The 22229-nt window shown below is 40.5% G+C and overlaps 1 pseudogene; it reads right to left on the bottom strand.

Annotated features, from left to right (window-relative positions):
* The window catches only part of LOC129677829 (arginine/serine-rich coiled-coil protein 2-like), a 28960-nt pseudogene extending 7092 nt beyond the window's left edge, over positions 1 to 21868 (bottom strand).
* Between the last annotated feature and the right edge of the window lie 361 nt (positions 21869 to 22229).

Below are 22229 nucleotides of genomic sequence, written 5' to 3'. Positions count from 1 at the left end.
ATAAATAAAATTGTGAAGTCAAAATGTAATTCAATAGGATCCTGTGTGACATGGCCCCTTTCAATAAATGCTGCAGTGAGAAAACTGTTATAAACCATATCATTTCAGGTTCTCCTCAGGGATTTTATAACCACATGCTTTTATGTAGAAAAATGTGATTAATAAATCATTCCACTCTTGCGATTCCTGTTCTCAGTGGGACCAAGCACAGACAAACTGTGAGGTGTCCAGCTAGCTTGCAGTGTTTCCTGATGACATTTTATGGAGTAGGAAAGACTCTGCCTCTGTCCTTCTGAAGGGATGAGCATTGAATAAAACTGCAGGAATTATTCCTTTAGGCTAAAGTATTTTTCTAGAAACTTCAAGTTAAAATCACAAATATATCAGCAGGGACAAGCAATATGTTAATTTAATTACAAGTATAAACACCTCAATGCAGATCTTTGTTTACTTGTTTTTGTTTTTCAAGACAGAATTTCTCTGTGTAGCCTTGGACTTGCTTTGAAGACCAGGCTGGCCTCAAACTCATAGAGCTCTCCCTGCCTCTGCTTTCCCGAGTGTGGGGATTATAGGCAAGTGCTACCTCATCCCGCTGCAACACAAATCTTTTTTTCCCCATGTATGTATGTATGTATGTATGTATGTATGTATGTATGTATGTATGTATGTATGTATTTATGTATTTAATCACTTTACATACAGATCCTAGTCTCCTCCTTCCTCTCCTCCTAGTCTCACTCTCACACCCCCTTCTCCCATTTCCCTCTTTTTTTTTTCTCCGAGAGAAGGTTGGCCCCCAACTGGTACCAATCCATATTAGTATCTCAAGTTGTGGCAGGACTAAGCACATCCTCTCTGACCGGAAAGTGACAAGACAGCCCAATTAGGGGAAAGTGACCCAGCAACAGGTAACAGATTCATAGACAGCCCCTAATCCCATGCAATGCAAATCTTATATTTTTAACAGACTGTTATTCCAAAGAAGTGTTATGTAAACAAAGGAATGGATGGCCAGATAAACTTAGCAACCTTCGAGTTAAACCAACTAATACATCGCCTCTTCCTTCCTTTCATTCTTCCTCCTTTTCCTCTTTATTTCTGTCCTTTTTCATTATTTCTTTTGCGCATCTTCTCTGTTTTCTTTTTGATTTTTTTTCATAGCAAATCTTTTTTTATTTTATTTTTTTAAATAATACTTTATTTACTTTGTTTCCCCCCTCTAGTTCCCTCCCTCCTCCCCTCCCAATCCCTTCCTTCCTCTCACTTCTCAACACACTCCCCTTCCCAAGTCCACTGGTAGGGGAGGGTTTCTTTTTCTTCCTTCTGATCCTACTCTGTTAGGTCTCATCAGGAGTGGCTGCATTGTCTTCCTCTGTGGCCTAGTAAGGCTGCCTCTCCCCTCAGGGGGAGGTGATCAAAGAGCAGGCCAATCAGTTCATGTCAGAAGCAGTTCCTGTTCCCATTACTATGGAACCCACTTGGACACTGAACTAACATGGGCTACATCTGTGCAGGGATTCTAGGTTATCTTCATGCATGGTACCTGGTTGGAGTATGAGTCTCAGGAAAGACCCCTGTGCTCAAATTTTTTGGTGTTGTTGCTCTCTTTGTGGACCTCCTGTCCTCTCCAGCTCTTACTATTATTTCCCATTTCTTTCATAAGATTCCCTGCATTCTGCTCAAAGTTTGGCCATAAGTCTCAACGTCTGCTTTGATAGTCTGCAGGGCAGAGCCTTTCAGAGGCCCTCTGTGGGAGGCTCCTAACTTGTTTACTGTTTTCTTCTTCTGGTGTCCATCCTCTTTGCCTTTCGGAGTGGGGAATGAGCATTGTAGCCCGAGTCCTTTCTCTTAATTAGTTACTTTAGGTGTACAGATTTTAGTAGGTTTATCCTATATTATATGTCTATATAAGTGAGTATATACCCTGTGTGTCTTTCTGCTTCTGGGACAGCTCACTCAGGATGATCCTTTCCAGACCCCACCATTTACCTGCAAATTTCATGATTTCCTTGTTTTTCATTTCTGAGTAATATTCCATTGTGTCGATGTACCACAATTTCTGTATCCATTCTTCAGTTGAGGGGCATCTGGGTTGTTTCCAGATTCTGCCTATTACAAATAAAGCTGCTACAAACATAGTTGAGCAAATGTCCTTATTGTGTACTTGAGCCTCTTTTGGATATATGCCTAGTAGTGGTATGGCTTGATCTTGAGGAAGCGCTATTCCTAGTTGTCTGAGAAAGACCCAGATTGATTTCCAGAGTGGTTGTATCAGTTTATATTCCCACCAGCAGTGAAAGAGGGTTCCCCTTTCTCCACAACCTCTCCAGCATGTGTTGTCACTTGAGGTTTTGATCTTGGCCATTCTGATGGGTGTAAGGTAAAATCTCAGGGTCGTGGATTTCTCCAGTGCTCTGGTATACATTGAATGCATTTTCCCAAAGGCAATATAATAAAGGTATTTCCAATATTTACCTGAATGCAAAGAAGCCTTTGATTTCAGAGAGACAAACTTTGGGTGATCTATGTAACCACCAGATTTGGAACTTGAGTTCTGATATTGGGAGTGGTAGGTGTCTATGTGAATGGAGCAGAGCTTAATCTCTGCTACAAGGTGCTGGTCACTCAGGAAAGGACCTACAAGAACCTAGAGAGCCAATTTCCAAAATAATTCTTGATCTGATGAATATAATATTTTCTAGTTTACATTTGGCATTCTTTTGTGGCTGTTTTGAGACAGTCTCATTTATCTCAGGCTGGCCTTTAATTCACTATTTAGTTGAGTCTATCCTTGAACTGATAATTGTTTTGCTTCTGTATCTTAAGCGCTAGGATTATAGACATGTGCAACTTAGCTTGATATATCTCTGAGATGTTTATATATTCATGTAAAATAGGGTCTAAGGTGGCAGGAGTTAATATGATAGCATTTTTAGGTGAAATTTGACTAAGGAGAAATTTGGTATTTACACATTTCAGTGTTAAGACTGTTTAGATAAGTGATGTATGGTTTGATTATGAAACTGAATTAGGATGCTTGAAGTTTCTGATTGAAACCATTTAACTTTAAAAATGAAGTGAATCCAGCTATGTGTCTGGGCATAGTACTTTATGATTATATGGAAATATTTCTACAGGGCTCCAATTATTCGTGAATGCTATCTCACTAATTCACAAACACATTTATTAGGGAAACAGGAGTGTTATATGATTTATTTGATTTTTGATTTTTGATTGTGGAAGCAAGGGTACAAAAGAGAGATTTTAAGAAACATTGAAAGAAGGAATACAACATAGTATTAAGACCAAACTAAACAGTTCTCATCACTTACTGTGGCCAGACTACATTGATGAAAATGATGCTTACAGTAAGAGCCAGGTTATTGTTTTGAACAATTACAGCTCCTCACTCTAGAAAAATGAGAATGTTTTCTTTCATTCTCAATCACTAAACCAAGAGCATCTATCAGATGCTCTCTCCTCTATGGCTAAAATGCTCTATTCCTTATCACACTCTCTGTATTAACTGCCTGTGTATTAATCATAGACAGTTTCCTCATTTGCCCTTCTGCATTCAGGGCCACTCCTTTTCATTTAACCCAGGTCCTTGTTTTATTTGTGTCTTTCTCGAAGAATCTGCACTAACTCAATAGTTCTGTCTGTGTTTGGAGAATTTCCATATTATGGGCTTGTTTTGGTCATCTCTGGTGGCTTAAATGACAGAATTTTACTTCTTACAGCTCTGGAGACAAGAAATCCATGACCAAGGTGCTGGTAGGATTGATTTCACTCTAAAGTCATGTCTCTTGGCTTATAGGTGGCCATCATTTTGCTATTTGTTTATTTGACCCATATTGTCTCTTACAAGAGTATTAATCCTGTCAAACCACACCCAAATCTTCACATTATTATAGCCCAACTCTAATAACCTCCCAATGACTCCATCTTTAAATATCACTCTTTGGGAGTTAGGGCTTCATCATATGAATGTGAATGTTGTATGTGTGTATGTATGTATAGAACTTTGGTCCATAAATAGATTGATCACTCCTTCCATCTTCCTTGTCTCATTTCTATTTCTCCTTGGTTTGTACCTTCACTAATTCTTACTGTCAGTGGAGTGACTTTTACATGTATGTTTCTGCATCTGTTGCCTGCCAACCTTCTTTATCTTCTAAGATCTTTCCTTAGTATACAGAGGACACTTCTTAAATTCAATGGATTCTTTAAAGTCCACTTCAACTTGCAGATGCTCTGGTGAATTTTAAGTTTTCTCTAGTTTGTGCAGATCTCCTCTGTTTCTCAACTCTAAAACAGCTGTGCTCACACTGCAATACAGCACTTAATTGTTCTCTAATACTTTGTACAACTCTTGGTGAAATATAGTATTGGTGTTTTTACTTTGTAGAATATTTTTATAGCCACATCTTTCTGTGATCCTCTCAAAGCCCCTCGAGGAAGAAATGATTGTAAACTGTATTTTCAGTGAGGGTCATTGTCGTTGTGAAGGTAATAGTTTTGGACATTTACAATTTTTTTGACTTGAACATGCATAGTACACATCGTCGTTTCTCACTTCACTTTTGACTCTTGTGTTTTCTTTCTTGCCTCTTTTTAAATTAATTAATTTATTCACTTTTATCCTGGTTGTAGCCCCCTCCCTTTTCTTCTCTCAGTCCCACCCTCCATACTTCCTCCACTATTCCTCAGAAAAGGGGAGCCGCCTACCCACCTACCCCAGCTCAGTCACACAAGGACTGCACTTGTCCTCTTCCCCTGTGGCTGGTAAAGCAGTCCCATCAGCAGGAAGTGATCAAAAGGTAGGCAACAGGGTTTATGTCAGAGACAGCCCCTGCTCCCTTTACCAGTGAACCTACATGAAAGCCTGAGCTACCCATCATCTATAAATATGTAAAGGACCTAGGTCCAGTCCATGAATGCATGGTCCTTGGTTGGTGCTTCAGAATCCACAGGCCCCTTTGGGCTCTGGTCAGTTGGCTATGTTGGTCTTCTTGTGGAACTCTTGTCACCTCTAGGTCCTTTTATCTTTCCCCTCACTTCTCCACTAGATTTCCTGTGCTTTGTCCAGTGTTTGGCTGTGAATCTTAGCATCTGTTTCAAACTGTTGCTGGGTGGAGCCTCTCAGAGGACAACTCAGATAGGCTCCTGTCTGCAAGCATAGCACAGTATTGTCAAGTGTCAGGGGTTGGATCTCTTCAATGAGTGGGTTTTGGGTTGGGCCAGACATTGGCTAGCCATTCCCTCAATCTCTGTTCTATCTGTTCTAACTTTGTCTCTGCAGGTCTTATAGGCAGGGTAAGTTTTGAATGGAAGTGTTTGTAGGTGGGTTGGTATTCTCCTACCTCCACTAGAAGTCTTGTCTAGTTAGAGGGTGTCTCCATGCCCTCATCTACTAAGTGTCTCAGCTAGAGTCTCTCTCATATGCTCCCCACCCCCAAGCTTATTCTGACTTAGGTCTTCAGCTTGTCACAGAGATGTTTCCACTCACAGTTTCTCTTTTCTCTGCAGGACTTTGGTTCTCACATCGCCACTTTCTCCAGGTCTGATCTCTACCCTTGTTTCTCTCCTTTAGTTTATATCGTCTTATGCTTTATGTTTCTCTACAAGCAGTATTTAATTTTTTTTGGTAGGAAGGAACAGCTAACAGTGAATTTCCAAAAAGATATTTAGAGTTTATTTCGATTTTAGTTGTTCATACTAAATCATAAACAAAGCAATTATGTGATAAAAAGTGGCTCACCCATTTAATAAATGAAGAAACTCACCGTAATAATGATTTCTTCATTCTATCTGGTAGGGTATATAATTGTTGTTTTTCAAGTAAATATGCTAATCAGAAATTCTTGAGCAAGGTAACACATTTATTCAATAAAGTAATATATATATTGTAGGTTCTTTTGTAAGTGTGATGTGTAAATTTTCCTTTTTCAATGCATGTCACAGAATATCTTGACCTCCCACATGGAAGATGAAATCTGGGATTGTGGCCATTATTCGGGGGGGGGGAGGCATGTAAAATAATTTAACAGTGGAAACCTACCAACACACCTGACCCTAATCCATCCAGACATTATCGCAAAGAAACCACTTATAAATTCTTTTTGGCATGATACCAAATCAGAAAAATTTACTGTGCACTGAAAAAGCCAAGTGAAGTATGAAATCCAGACATGGAGAGGTGTGACATCTGCAATCAGAGCCAAGTCAGAAAAAAGTTAGCTTTCTAAATGGCCAAATTAAACAAGACACAACCAAGGCTAACTCATCCCTCTGGACACTTATAAACCTACTTGTGGGAACTTTTGAAAATGAAGGTTGCGCCAATTTTGTCTTATTTTTCTTGGCCACTTAATGGGCTAACCTTTCAGGAATTTGGCTCAGACTGAAGATATTACACTTTTGTGTGTCTGCCCTTTTCCTTTGACTTTTAATTTTTTTTTTGTGTGTATACATAAAAGTTTTAAAAAGTTAGATGTGGTGTTAGGTTATTAAGTTTAATAAGAGTGAAAGACAAAGCAGAATATGAGAAAGAGCAGAATGTGCTGACTTAACAATGTGATTAGACTACCAGGGACACAGGGCTTTCTTTCTGGTCTAGGGGTTGAGCTGGATAATAATGGTTTAGAGCAACATAGAGACTATTTAGAGGATTTCCCAAGCTTAGCCTACACTTTCTAAAGATGCCTGAGTAAACAAAAATGCTTAAAAAGGCAGAGCAGAACAAGCGGATACAACAGGAATGAATTGAGAGGTGGACAGCAGACAGATACGGTAACTAAGTCCAAAGATAGCTTCTCTGCAGCTTTCTTAAGTTGAAGCTAACAGGTAGCATGTAATTTCAGAGGAATTGGCCATTCTCAGTACTGTGCATGCTGCTGGAGACAGGGCATTAAGACGAAGACAAGAATGGTCTTTAAGGCTCTTTCCTGCTAAGATGTTTTGAACATAACTGTCAGTAAGTTTCTCTTGCTGTGAAGCTCCAAATTGACCCTGATCAGCAATGCAATGTTGACCCTATAGAGTCTGAAGAAAAATTTTATGACATTTGGCTAACTTTTAATACTTTGTTGCATTGAAGAAATGAAGGCTTCCCAATTGAAATTCCTTATGCAGCCAACCTCAGTCCACTGTCCCAAGTGACGTCTTACAAACATTTATTTATGTAGAAGATGATACTGCACTTTGAGGTCAATAAGTAAGTAATTATGCTTTTACTTTCTCTTTAGCAAGGCATGTAGTTAAGAGAAATGTAAAGCACAATAAGTTAGATGCTACATCATAGTTTCTGGATCTAGGTTCTGACTGTTCTTTCCTTTTAATGATGTCTTCAGGTTTATTTTTCACCTTGCTATTCTTAGGTGGGAAGTGGCATCAATGACAGCTTGTGATCTGATTGATGATTTAATTCTAGAATTGATATGATTGAAAGCTGAGGAAAGGCTGTTTTTTACTGTTTGACAATAGCCATGATCAAGCTTTTGGTGATTAGGAAAGAGCTTTCTAGATTTATCCATTGTAATATTTTTATAAAAATTATTATTATTTATTATAATTTATTCACTTTGTATCCTGGCTCCAGCCCCCTCCCTCAGCTTCTTCAGGTCCCATCCTCCCTGCCTCTTCACTGCCACCCCTCCGCCATGTCCCTTCCCTAGTCCACTGATAGGGGAGGTCCTCCTCCCCTTCTGACTCTAGCCTATCAGGTCTCATCAGTACTGTCTGGATCTTCTTTCTCTGTGGCCTAGTAAGGCCACCCCACCAGGAAGAGGTGATCAAAGAACAGGTAACTGAGTTCATACCAGAGCCTGCCCCTGTTCCCTTTACAAGGGTACTCACTTGGAGACTGAGATGACCACGGGCTACAGCTGAGTAGGGGGTTTAGGTCATCCCCATGCATGGTCCTTGATTGATTCATCAGTCTCTGTAGGACCCCCTGGGACCAGATTTGTTGGGTCTGTTGTTCTCCCCGTGGAGCTTCTGTCCCCTCCAGGTCTTTCTATCTCCTCCTTCTTCCATAAGATTCCCTGCACTCTCCCAAAGTTTGGCTATGAGTCTCAGCATCTGCTTTGATACTCTGATGGGTAGAGTTTTTCAGAGGCTCCCTGTGGAAGGCTCTTGTCCTGTTTCCTGTCTTCTCCTGCTTCCGATGTCTATTGCATTTGCCCTTCTGAATGAGGATTGAGCATCATCCCTAGGGTATTCCTTGTTTAGCTTCTTTAGGACTGTAGATTTTTGTATGTTTATCCTATGTTATATGGCTAATATCCACTTAAAAGTAAGTACATTCTATGTATATCTTTCTGGGTCTGGGTTACCTCACTCAGGATTATCTTTTCTAGTTCCATCCATTTGCCTGCAAATTTCATGATTTCTTTGTTTTTAACATCTGAGTAATATGCTATTGTGTAAACGTACCACAGTTTCTTTATCTATTCTTCACCTGAGGGATATCTGGGTTGTTTCCAATTTCTAGCAATACAAATAAAGCTGCTATGAACAGAACTGAACAAATTTCCTTGTTGTATAGTGGAGCATCTTTTGGGTATATGCCCAGGAGTGGTATAGCTGTGTCTTGAAGTAGAGCTACTCCAAATTTTCTGAGAAAATTTCTAGATTCATTTCTAAAGTGGTTGTACAAGTTTGCATGCCCACCAGCAATGGAGGAGTGTTTCCCTTTCTCCATATCCTTGCCAGCAGGTGCTGTCACTTGAATTTTTGATCTTAGTCATTCTGTCTGGTGTGAGATGGAATCTCAGGGTCACTTTGATTTGCATTTCTGTGATGACTAATGATGTTGAGTATTTCTTTAAGTGCTTCTCTGACATTTAAGATTCCTCTGTTGAGAATTCTCTGTTTATCTCTATATCCCATTTTTAAAATGGGTTATTTGGTGAATTGATGATCAGAAACAAATCCATACATCTACAGAAACTTTATTTTTGACAAAGAAGCCAAAACCATAAAAATGATAGCACCATCAACAAATGGTGTTGGTCTAAGTGGATGTCTAAATGTAGAAAAAAGCAAATAGACCCATATTCGTCACTCTGCACAAAACTCAAGTTGAAGTGGATCCTGGACCTTAACATAAAACCAAAGACACCAAATCTATTACAAGAGAAAGTAATAAAGAACATTGAACTCATTGCCACAGGAGACAACTTCCTGAACAGAACACCAACAGTTCAGGCTCTAGATCAACAATTAATAAATGGGACCCTTTGAACCTGAAAATATTCTGTAAGGAAAAGGACAGTGTCAACAGAACAAAACTACTCTGAAAACAACCCCACATCTGACAAAGGACTAATATCCAAAATATATGAAAATTTAAGATATTAAGCACAATCAAATGAAATAATTAATTAAAAATGGGTATAGCGCTAAATAGAATTATTTACCTACTTCTATTCCTATTTTTCTTAAGTTAGGTCTTTTCATAGTATTCCAGGTTTCCTGGGTGTTTTGTGTCAGGAATTTTTTAGGTTTAACACTTTCTTTGACTGATGTATCAGTATCTTCTATCATATCTTCTGCACTGGAGATTCTCTGTTCTATCTCTTAAATTCTGCAACTGATGCTTGTGTCTTTTGTTTGTTCTCTTCCCTAGGTTTTTCATCTCCAGGGTTCCCTCAGTCTGTGTTTTCTTTATTGCTTCTACTTTCCATTTCAGGTCTTGAGCAGCTTTATTCATTTCCTTCATCTGTTTAATTGTGTTTTCCTACATTTATTTATTTCTTCATTACAGGCCTCTATTATCTTCATAAGATTAGATTTGAGGTTGTTTTCTTGTGTGTTTCAGCTGTGTTGTGATATCCAGGGCTTGCTGTAGTATGATAGCTGGGTTCTGGTGGTGCTATACTGCTCTGAATCTTATTGTTTGTGTTCTTATGCTGGTTGTCTCTGGTATTGGCAGGCCTCAGGTAATGCAGGCTGAATTGTAGGCCAGAAAATGGTGCTTTAGGGAGCAGGCACAGTTTAGCTCTGGTTGTCCCTGATAGCCACAGGCCTCTGGAGATGCAGGTAGGGCTGTGGTTCAGGAGATGGTGTGTAGAACGGACAGAGTATTAATCACTGCTGTTTGGCTTGCCTAGGGAAACCCAGCAGGGAGGGGCCTGTGCCAAAGAGATCTCACCTGTCTGTTCTGGGTGGCCTCAGACATCATCATTCCACTGAGCTGTGGGCCAGAGAGAGAGTACAAAGGGGACTGTGAACTGTGCTCACAGCTTCTGGGGTTGCTTGGAGGACAGGGAAGGTTGGGAATTGTGGGTGATGGGGACTCACCTGGTGGTTCCAGATGGCCACAGGCTTCTGGGAATGTGGTTGGGATGTATCCTAGAAAATGGGCATACAGGCAATAGGACATAGCTCACAGCTGCTGGACTTGCTCAGGGGCACCCAGCAGACAGGGGGTTGGGCCTTCATGGTGTCATCTGTCTGCCTCAGGGGATGAAGGTTTGAGCTGTGCACAAGTTACTTTTATACTTCACTCTTTCTCACACAACCCCAGTGTCATGCTGGAGGATCTCCCATGTTTGTTCTTCTCCCAGAGACCCACTTGAAACAGTTTTGAATGGCCCAATTCAAGTATGAATTTATAGCATGGAGGCTTTGACTAGATGATTTTACCAAAGTCATTGATTGTGTTGTTATGAATCATTAGATGATGATATTAGAGAGGGTCTATTGTTGACCATGGTTCGAAAGTCTATGGGATAGCATCAAATGTATGGTTCAGAGGTTGATTTTTTTCTAATTCACATTCAGGCCAAATGTAATGAGGAAACCTCCATTGTCAGCTTGGCAAGGTTAATAATTCCCACAGAAACACATCATTAGATGTGCTTATGAGAACGTTTCTAGAAAGGTTTAACAGAAGAAAGAATACCCACCCTGAGTATGGGTAGTATCATGTGTCTGGCTACCTCGTGTTCCTGTCTATGACTTCACCAACATGATGGACTGTATCCTCCAGTTTTACTCAGAATAAATCCTTCTTCCTTAAGTTACTTTTTTTATTATTGTTTGTTATTATTAATTACATTTTATTAACTCTGTATCCCAGCTGTATCCTGCTCCCTTATTCCCTCCCAATCCCACCCTCCCTCCCTCAGGTTCTCCCTGCCTGTTTCCAAGTCCACGGAATGGGGAGGACCTCCTCCCCTTTCCTCTGGCCCTGTTTTATCAGGTATCTTTAGGGCTGGCTGCGAAGTCCTCCTCTGTAGCCTAGCAGGACTGCTCCTCCCTTGGGGGGTGGGGAGTCAAAGAGCCTGCCATTGAGTTCCTGTCAGAGATAGTCCCTGTTCCGCTTACTATGGGAAACCAATTGGTTATTGAGCTACCACGAGCTTCGTCTGAGTAAAGGTTCTAGGTTATATCCATACATGGTCCTCAGTTGGAGAAACAGTTTCAGAAAAAACCCTGTGCCTAGATATATTTGGTCCTTGTGGGGCTCCTATCCTTTCCCTGTCATACTAACTCCCCTTCTGCTGAAGGTTTGGTTATGAGTCTTAGTATCTGTTTTGAAACGCTGCTTGGTAGGGTCTTTCAGATGCCTTCTGCGGTAGACTCCTGTCATACATCCAACACATATCTCATTTGTCTTTCTAAGTGAGGATTGATCATCTTACTCGTGTCTGCTTTCTTGTTTATCTCCTTTAGGTGTATAGACTTCATTAGGTTTATTATATCTTGTAGGTCTATATAAGTGAGTATATACCATATTTGTCTTTCTCCTTCTGGGATACTTCACTCAGAATGATCTTTTCTAGATCCCACCATTTGCCTGCAAATTTCATGATTTCCTCATTTTTTTATTGCTGAGTAGTATTCCACTGTGTTAAAATACCACAATTTCTGTATCCATTCCTCCAATGATGGACATCTGGGTTGTTTCCAGGTTCTGGCTATTACAAATAAAGCTGCTACAAACATGGTTGAGCAAATGTCCTTGTTGTGTACTTGAGCAAATTTTGGGTATATACCTAGCAGTGGTATATCTGGGTCTTGAGGAAGCACTATTCCTAATTGTCTGAGTAAGTGCCAGATTGACTTCCAAAGTGGTTGTACCAGTTTACATTCCCACCAGCAATGGAGGAGGGTTCCCCTTTCTCCACAACCTCTCCAGCATGTGTTGTCACTTGAGTTTTTCATCTTGGCCATTCTGATGGGTATAAGGTAAATCTCAGGGTCGTTTTGATTTGCATTTCCCTAATGGCTAATGAGGTTGAGCATTTCTTTAAGTCTTTCACTGCCATTCGATATTCCTCTATCGAGAATTCTCTGTTTATCTCTGTTCCCCCTTTTTTAATTGGATTACTTGGTTTGCTGCTTTTCTGCTTCTTTAGTTCTTTATATATACTGGATATTAGCCCTCTGTCAGATAAAAGGTTGGTGAAGATTCTTTCCCAATCTGTAGGCAGTCATTTTGTTTTGATGATGGTGTCCTTTGCTTTACAGAAGCTTTTCAGTTTCATGAGGTCCCATTTATTGATTGTTGCTCTTAGAGACTGTGCTGTTGGTGTTCTGTTCAGGAAGTTGTCTCCTGTGCCAATGAGTTCTAGGCTGTTCCCCACTTTTTTTCTAACAGATTTAGAGTATCTGGTTTAATGTTGAGGTCTTTGATCCCGTTGGACTTTAGTTTTGTGCAGGGTGATAAATATGGATCTATTTTCATTTTTCTGCATGTGGACATCCAGTTGGACCAGCACCATTTGTTGAAGATGCTGTCTTTTTTTTCTATTGAATGGATGTGGTTGCTTTGTCAAAAATCGAGTATTCATAGGTGTGTGGGTTTATTTCTGGGTCTTCTATGCGGTTCCATTGATCCTCCTTTCTGTTTTTATGCCAATACCATGCAGTTTTTATTACTATTGCTCTGTAGTACAACTTGAGATCGGGGATGGAGATACCTCCAGATGATCTGTTGTTGTACAGGATTGTTTTGGAGATTCTGGTTTTTTTGTTTCTCCATATGAAGCTGAGAATCTTTTTTTTTTTCAAGGTCCATAAAGAATTGAGTTGGTATTTTGATGGGAATTGCATTGAATCTGTAGATTGCTTTTGGCAGATGGCCATTTTCACAATGTTTACCAATCCATGAGCACGGGAGATCTTTCCATCTTCTGATATCTTCTTCAATTTCTTTCTTCAGAGACTTGAAGTTTTTCTCAAACAGGTCTTTCACTTGCTTGGTTAGTGTCACCCCAAGGTACTTTATGTGGTTAGTGGCTATTGTGAAGGGTGTTGTTTCCCTTATTTCTTTCTCGGCCTTTTTTTCTTTGGTATACAAGAGGGCTTCTGATTTTTTTGAGTTGATTTTGTATCCTGCCACTTTGCTGAAGGTGTTTATCAGCTGGAGGAGTTCTCTGGTTGAATTTTTGGGGTCGCTCATATATACGATCATATCATCTGTGAATAGTGACACTTTGACCTCTTCCTTTCCTATTTGTATCCCCTTGATCTCCTTTAGTTGTCTTATTGCTCTGGCTATGTCTTCAAGTACTATGTTGAAGAGCTATGGAGAGAGTGGGAAGCCTTGTCTTGTCTCTGATTTCAGTGGGATTGATTTAAGTTTCTCTCCATTGAGTTTGATGTTGGCTATAGGCTTGCTGTATATTGCCTTTACTATGTTTAGATATGTGCCTTGTATTCCTGATCTCTCCAAGACTTTAAACATGAATGGGTGTTGGACTTTGTCAAATGCTTTTTCAGCATCTAAGGAGATGATCATGTGGTTTTTCTCCTTCAGTTTGTTTATGTGTTGGATTACATTGATGGATTTCCGTATATTGAAGCACCCTTGCATGCCTGGGATGAAGCCTACTTGGTCATGGTGGATGATGTTTTGATGTGTTCTTGGATTCAGTTTGCAAGTATTTTATTGAGTATTTTTGCATCAATGTTTATTAGAAAGATAGGTCTGAAGTTCTTTTTTTGTTGGGTCTTTTTGTGGTTTAGGTATTAAGGTGACTGTTGCTTCATAGAATGAGTTTGGTAATGTTCCTTCTGTTTCTATTTTGTGGAATAGTTTGGAGAAATTGGAGTTAGCACATCTTTGAAGGTCTGGTAGAATTCTGCCTTCAAACCATCTGGCCCAGGACTTTTTTTGGAAGGGAGACTGTTGAGGACTGCTTCTATTTCCTTGGGGGAAATAGACTATTCAATCTTTCTACCTGATCTTGACTTAATTTTGGTAAATGGAATCTCTGAAGAAAATTATCCATTTCTTTTAGATTTTCGAATTTTGTGGAATATAGGTTTTTGTAGTACGACCTAATGATTGTTTGGATTTCCTCAGTGTCTGTTGTTATGTTCCCCTTTTCATTTCTGATTTTGTTGATTTGGATAGTTTCTCTCTGCCTTTTGGTTAGTTTGGCTAAAGGTTTGTCTATCTTTTTGATTTTTTCAAAGAACCAGCTCTTGGTTTCATTGATTCTTTGAATAGTTTTGTTTGTAGTTGATTGATTTCTGCCCTGAGTTTGATTATTTCCAGCTGTCTGCTCCTCTTGGGTGCATTTGCTTTCTTTTTTTGTCTAGGGCTTTCAGTTGGGCCATTAAGTTGCTTGTATGAGATGTCACAATTTTTTTCTTGAAGGCATTTAGTGCTATGAATTTTCCTCTGAGCACTGCTTTCATTGTGTCCCATAAATTAGGGTATGTTGTGCCTTCATTTTCATTGAATTCTAGGAAGTCTTTAATTTCTTTCTTTATTTCTTCCTTAACCCAGCTATCATTGAGCAGCAAGTTGTTCAGTCTCCATGTGCTTGTAGGCTTTTTTCTAATTCCATTGTTGTTGATGTCCAGCTTTATTCCATGGTGGTCAGATAGAATAGAGGGGATTATTTCAATCTTCTTGTATCTGTTGAGGCTTGCTTTGTGACCAACTATATAGTCTATTTTCTGTGAGGTGCTGAAAAGATGGTATACTCTTTTACGTTTGGGTGGAAAGTTCTGTAGACATCTATTAGGTCCATTTGATTTAGGACCTCTGTAAGTGCCTTTATTTCCTTACTTGGTTTCTGTCTAGATGATCTGTCCCTTGGTGAAAGTGGAGTGTTAAGACTCCCACTATCAAGGTTTTGGGATCGATGTGTGATTTAAGTTTTAGTAATGTTTCATTTATGAATGTAGGCGCTCTTGTATTTGGGGCATAGATGTTCAGAATTGTGATGTCCTCTTGGTGGATTTTCCCTTTGATGAGACTGTAGTGTCCTTTCTCATCTTTTTTGATTAATTTTGGTTGAAAGTCCATTTTATTAGATATTAGGATAGCTACCCCAGCTTGTTTTCTGGAACCATTTGCTTGAAAAACATTTTTCCAGCCTTTTACTCTGAGGTAGTGTTTATCTGTGTTGCAGAGGTGCGTTTCTTGGATGCAGCAGAATGTTGGATCCTGTTTCTGCACCCATTCTGTTAGTCTCTGTCTTTTTACTGGTGAGTTGAGTACATTGATGTTGATAGGTATTATTGACCAATAAATGTTAGTTTCTTTTGTATTGGAGTCGGTGATCTTACTGTGTTTCATTGCTTGTTTTCTTTTCATTTTTGTTGGGATATTATCTGTATGCCATGTTTTCTTGGGTGAAGTTGTTTTCATTGGATTAGAGTTTTCCTTCTAGTATCTTCTGTAGGGCTGGTTTGCTGTGTAGATATTGCATAAATTTAGTTTTGTCATGGAATATTTTTGTTTTCTCCATCTATGTTGATTGAAAGCTTTGCTGGGTATAGTAGTCTGGGTTGACATTTGTGATCTCTTAGAGTCTCCATGACACTTGCCCAGGCCCTTCTGTCTTTCATAGTTTCTGATGAGAAGTCTGGTGTGATTCTGATAGGTCTACCTTCATATGTTACTTGGCCTTTTTCCCTTGCTGCTTTTAATATCTTTTCTTTGTTCTGTAGATTTAGTGTTTTGACTATGATGTGACATGATGTGTTTCTTTTCTGGTCTAGTCTATTTGGTGTTCTGTAGGCCTCTTGTATATTTATGGACATCTCTTTCTTTAAGTTGGGAAAATTTTCTTCTATTATTTTCTTGAAAATGTTTTCTGGACCTTGGAGCCTGGAGTTTTCTTTTTCTTCAATTCCTATTATTCTTAGATTTTGTCTTTTCATGGCGTCCTTGATTTCTTGGATATTTTGTGTTTGGGACTTTTCTAATTTTACTTTCTCTTTGAGAGAAGTATCAATTTCTGCGAGTGTATCTTCAGCTCCAGAGATTCTCTCTTCCATCTCTTGTATTCTATTAGTGATGCTTATCTTTGTGGTTCCTGATCTTTTCTCCAAGTTCTCCAGTTCAAGGGTTTTCTCAGTTTGTGTTTTCTTTATTGAGTCTAATTCTGTTTTCATGCCTTGCATCACTTCCTTCATCTGTTTGAGTGTGGATTCCTGTCTGTCTATGATGATCTCTATTTCCTTGTTCATTTCCTTTTTATATGCCACTTATTTTATCTCTACATGTGCCTCTATTTGTCTTTGTTTGCCTGTGTTTCTTTAAGAATTTTGTCTATTTCTTTTTTCTTTACCTCCAGTTGACTGGCCAAGTCTTTGAAAGATTTGTTCATTTCCTCTTTAACTGACTGAATTTGCATGGTTATTGTTCTGAGAGAGCTTTTTGTTTCCTCTTTATGAGCCTCAAATAATTGGGTAAGCATAGCTTTAAAATCATTTTCCTGTGCTTCTGTTGAATTGGAGTATCTGTCAATTTTGGGGGTTGCTGGTGAAGTCATGATGTCCTGATTTATGTTGGAAGTGTTCTTTCGCCTACCCCTGGCCATTGGCTTATCTGAAACCTTCCCTGTTTGTTTTTGGGTTCTGCAGTTCAGACTGGTACTGTCTTTCTCTGGCATCTGGAGAGTTCTTCAGGAAGCTGAGAGAGGTCCTGTGTCCTCAGTGTGTGCTGAGGACTAGCTGTACAGGCAGGTCACTTGGCAGAGATCTGGGTATCTGGGCTCTCTTATCTCTGGTTTGTCCCTGCTTCTTTGATGTGCTCCTCCAGCTCTGTGCTGCTGTCACTGCCAGGTTATGTGGTCCTGCTGCAGCTGGCGATTTCAAGATGGTCACGTCAGTAGGGATCAGGCTAAGCAGGCTCTCTGTTCTCTGGTTTGGTCTGGTTAGTCTTAAACTGGAGGACTGATGTGGCCTGCCAGCTCAGTGCTGCTCTACCGCCAGGTTAGGAAGTCTCACTGTTACTGGAGACTGGGTTGCTAGTCCAGATGCTTTCTGAGAAGTCCTGGGGTCTCTCCACTGTGCTCTCCAAGCTTGGGAGGCCCAGCAGCTGTTGTGCCTAGTTTATATGGCATTTCTGCCTGGTTTTGTTGTGTATATAGCATATTCTCTGTCACTGTGGGATTGGGCGGGCTGTACCATTAGTGATTGTGATTCTGCAGAGCCAGTATGGCATCTAGCAGACTCAGGCCCTGGGAGGATGGTGCAGTTGTTGCACAGATCTGGGACTCCGAGACACGTACCGCTGGACCTTTGCCGCTAAAGTGTTTGGAGCTCTGCCTCAGCGGCTGCAGACCCTAGGCAGTTAGGTCTGCTCTGAGAAAGATGAGTCCACTGTGCCTGCCGAGGAGGAGGGAGGTCCAGGGGAGGGGAGTTCCGGCAGATCAAAGGCTCGATTCTCCTCTTCTCCAAACAAGTCCCGGGTGACCTGAGACCAAAGTTTTCACCTCCTGTGATGTTACCTGTTGTTTAGAAAGCCTCACTGTTGTTTTCCTGGGTCAGAGGTCCTTCCACTCACTAACTCAGACGTTTATCTCTTCCACAGCTCAGAAACTGTGTGCTAGTTGCCATCTTGGCTCTGTCCCCTCAACACAATACACATGTTTAGGTTTCCAAGCTCATACTCAGACCCCTCGCAGCTCCAGGCAGAAGCTCAGGATCACAAGCACTTACTCAGCTGCAGAATCCAGCCTTGGAGCCTTAAGTTACTTTTATTATGTATTTTCTTACATTAAAAAAGTAACTAATAAATAAATCTTCAGGAGTACCAATGACTCCCTTTTAAATTATGTTAATTAAGCTCATGAACATATATTTTGTTTTATATGAAAGTCAGCTGATATACTCTCCCTTCTTGGAGCACTCTCCCTTCTGTTTATCTAATAAACAATTGATTCTCAGGTGGAGGAGAAATCTAGATATGTTACCCTGCCATCTCCCTGTGAATTTCCTGAACAGACTGATTACAGGTCATCGATTTCTCTTTCATTAAATATTCACTTTATAGTCTTAAATCTTATTTCCAATCAATCCATAGAAATCAGAAACTTTCCAATACAGACGCACCCTGGACTGTGAACAGGGTATTAAAGTATGTGTGAAATATATTTGTAGGAACTGTGTCCAATTGCCTTAGAATGAGTGAAATGATTGATGATGGACAAAACAGTGTTTTGGGAGTATGTATTGTATATGTGCACCTGAAAGACCCCCGCCTCACCCTAAGTTAAACATAGCTATGAGAAACTCTATAGGCTAGGTGGGGAACTGGAAAATTACTAAGAAACCCCCAGCTGTGTCATCCACTTGGGATATCTGCGGTCAGGCTGCCCCAGTTGAGCTAAAAAGAGTTTGTGTTAATCACCCTCATGGATATCTGTGAGACTGTTCCAGTTAAGATAAGGGTCCTAAGGAAAACAACAGGTGGTGGGCCACGTCAAGGGGTCATCATGACCATTTTGACCACCCAGTTCCTGGAATCTCGGTGTCTCTGCCAAACTTTGACGCAAACCGTGGTCTCATGTAAACGTACCAGTCAGCCCCCTGTAACCATGTCTCTCGCTTCTGTACCAGCGCTTCTGCTCTAAAACCCTATAAAAACCCCAGCTTTCCACCCAGGGGGCGCAGCAGGTCCTCCGAATGACTCTGCTGCCCCGGGTACCCGTGTATCAAAATAAAAGCCTCTTGCTGTTTGCATCCGAATGGCCTCGTTGTTCCTTGGGAGGGGGTCTCTCAGACGAAAGATACCCTCCGGGGATCTTTCACACCTATGCAAGGGTGTCAGAGGAAGGGGTTGGGTGTCCTGCTCTATCACACTCTACTTTATTCTTTAAAACAATACTGCCTTTTTATCTGGGATTAAGCTGTTGGCCATCCAGTCCCAACAATCACCCTGATCCAGCACCACCTAGTTATGGGATCACCAGTTCAGCGGTGCAGAATTACAGATTTTCATGTGAGTTCTAGAATTTGGACCAAAGTACTTATTTTTGCCCCATTTCCCTACATTTTGAACTATCACACTAGCCTTGGATTGAAAATCTGTTAACCAATGCCTGCCTTTTGTGGTGACATTTGAAAATAAGAGTAACACAGGCACTCAAATTTCAGCCACCAAAAGGCTTTCACTGTTTGGTATACCTCAGTATTATGAACACATAAAATAGCAAGAGCAAAGAAAAGTTATATGCATCAGAACAAAACAACAGCTTACAGATTGGGAAAGGATCTTCACCAACCCCATATCTGACAGAGGTCTGATATCCAAAATACATAAAGAACTTTAAAAGTTAAACACCAAGAAATCAAGTAATCCAATTAAAAATGTGATACAGAGCTAAACAGAGAATTCTTAATAGAGGAATATTGCATGACAGAGAAACACTTAAAGAAATGCTCAAACTCCTTAGTCATCAGAGAGATGCAAATCAAAACAACCATGAGGTTTCACCTTACACCCATCAGAATGGTTAACATCAAAAACGCAAGTGACAACACATGCTGGAGAGAATGTGGGGAGAGGGGAACCCTCCTCTATTGCTCTATTACTCAAAGTGGTGTAAACTTGTACAACCACTTTGGAAATCAATCTGGCGCTTTCTCAGACAATTAGGAATAGCGCTTCTTTAAGATCCAGCTTTACCACTCCTAGACATATAACCAAAATATGCTCAAGTGTACAACAAGGACCTTGGCTCAACCATGCTCATAGCAGCTTTATTAATAATAGCCAGAATCTGGAAACAACCCAGATGTACCTTAACTGAGGGATGGATACAGAAATTGTGGTACATTTACACAGTGAATACTACTCAGCAATTAAAAACATGGAAATCATGAAATTTGCAGGCAAATGGATGGAACTAGAAAAGATCATCCTGAGTGAGTTATCCCAGAAGCAGAAAGACACTCATGGTATATACTCACTTATAAGTAGATATTAGACATATAATATAGAATAAACCTACAAAAATCTGTACACCTAAAGAAGCTAAACAAGAAGGAGGAGCCTGAGTAAGATGATCAATATTCACTCAGTAAGGCTAATGGGATAGACATCAGAATGGGGAGAAAACAGGGAATAGGACAGGAGCCTACCACAGAGGGCCTTTAAAGGACTCTACCCAGCAAGGTATGAAAACAGAGGCACAGACTCATAGCCAAACTTTGGTCAGAGTTCAGGGAATTGTATGAAAGAAGGGGGAGATAGAAAGTCTTGGAGGAGTCACAAGCTCCACAAGGACAGCAACAGAACTGAAAAATCTGGGCACAGGGGTCTTTTCTGAGACTGATACTCCAACCAAGGACCATTAATGGAGGTGACCTAGAACCCCTGCACAGATATAGCCCATGGCAGTTCAGTGTCCAAGTGGGTTCCCTAGTAATGGGAACAGGGACTGTCTCTGACATGAACTCAGTGGCTGGCTCTTTTATCACCTCCCTCTGAGGGGAGAAGATCAGCCTTAACAGGCCACAGAGGAAGACAATGCAACCAGTCCTGATGAAACCTGATAGGCTAGAGTCAGAAGGAAGAGGAGGAGGAGGACCTCCCCTATCAGTGGACTTGGGGAGGGGCATGGGAGGAAATGGAGGGAGGGTGTGATTGAGAGGGGATAAGGGAGGGGGCTACAGCTGAGATACAAAGTGAATAAACTATAATTAATTAAAAAATAAATACATTTAAAATTATTAAAAAAAAAGAAATAACCTGGGATGCCTTTGAATATTTTCACTGATGCAAGTGTTGCAAGTTAAAGATTTTCATCAAGACAGTAATGTACCATAAAATCATCCTACAAACCAAGAATATTACTCATAACTAAGGCTGGAGACTCATCAAAGATTACAAAAAGTGAAGATCCTTGTAGTATAATTTGTGTGTGGTTTAAGAGAGAATGTTTATAATATAAAATTTCCCCTTCTTTTCCTTTAATTATGTTCCCAAGTTTTTCTTTTTGAGTTTGGATGAAAAATTTAAGAAAAAAATACAATGGTAAATGTTGATAAATTTTTGGAAGAGAGTTAAATGGCACAGTTAAGATTTCTTAAATAAAAAGTTGTCTCTTGTCACACACGTGTCTTTTTTTGTAACAGATGTTCAAAGGAGAACACTAACACCATTAGTTCTACCATGGTGTGGTGTATAGCTCTCTATGTGCATATTCTACTGATGTGGGTATCGTATGACAAGGTACATACCTGTCAGAGTTACTTTACCTCTCAGTTTGACACATATTAGAATTACCTGAGAAGACAGTTTTGAAACAGTTTTGAGGAATTTTCTAGATAAAATTGGCCAGTGGGTATATCTAGGGGCGATTATTTTTAAATGTTGACAAATGGCACCCAAAATATTTTGGTGGCAGTATCATCTAGGTAGATGGTTCTGAGCTGCATAAGAAAAGAATACAGCTGAGCATGAATAAGTGAACCACAAAGAAGCATTTCTCCACAGTTTCTGCCTTTGGCTTGGTTCCTGCTTTGACTTGCCTTTTTGATGGACTGTGATTTGGAATCCAAAACCTGAGATCGGGGCTAAGAAAACCCGATCCTTTCGGGCACTCCCCCTGAGAACTAGGACGCCGCCATAACCCTGCCCCTGCAGAAGGATAGAGAGGCGCATGGCGGCTTCGCCCAGACCCAAGTGCTGCCGGCTGCTCCTAGCAAACAATCTTCAGCTCGGGATCTGGGACTGTGGTCATTCAACACGTCCTGAGACTCTCCCGGGTCCAGCACAATAAGGTCTAGCACCAAGTCCTAACACCAGTGGCCCCCTGACCCCTGGCAGAGAAACTCTGGCTCAGGATCGGGACTGAGAAGTCCTAACCCCTTTTAGCACTCACCTGAGAGCACCGCCATAAGCTTGCCCTAGTGAAGGGGAAGGTCAGAGGGGAAGGACAGAGAGGCAACCTGTCACAGGACACAGCACCCCCTCTCCAGCTCACCCAGTGGTCCCTGGCAGAGAAACCTGAGTTCTGGATCTG

The sequence above is a fragment of the Psammomys obesus genome, unplaced genomic scaffold (genome assembly GCF_907164565.1).
Source record: "Psammomys obesus unplaced genomic scaffold, mPsaObe1.curated_primary_1811, whole genome shotgun sequence".
Classification (NCBI taxonomy): domain Eukaryota; kingdom Metazoa; phylum Chordata; class Mammalia; order Rodentia; family Muridae; genus Psammomys; species Psammomys obesus.
This window is presented reverse-complemented; position numbering and strand designations above follow the sequence as displayed.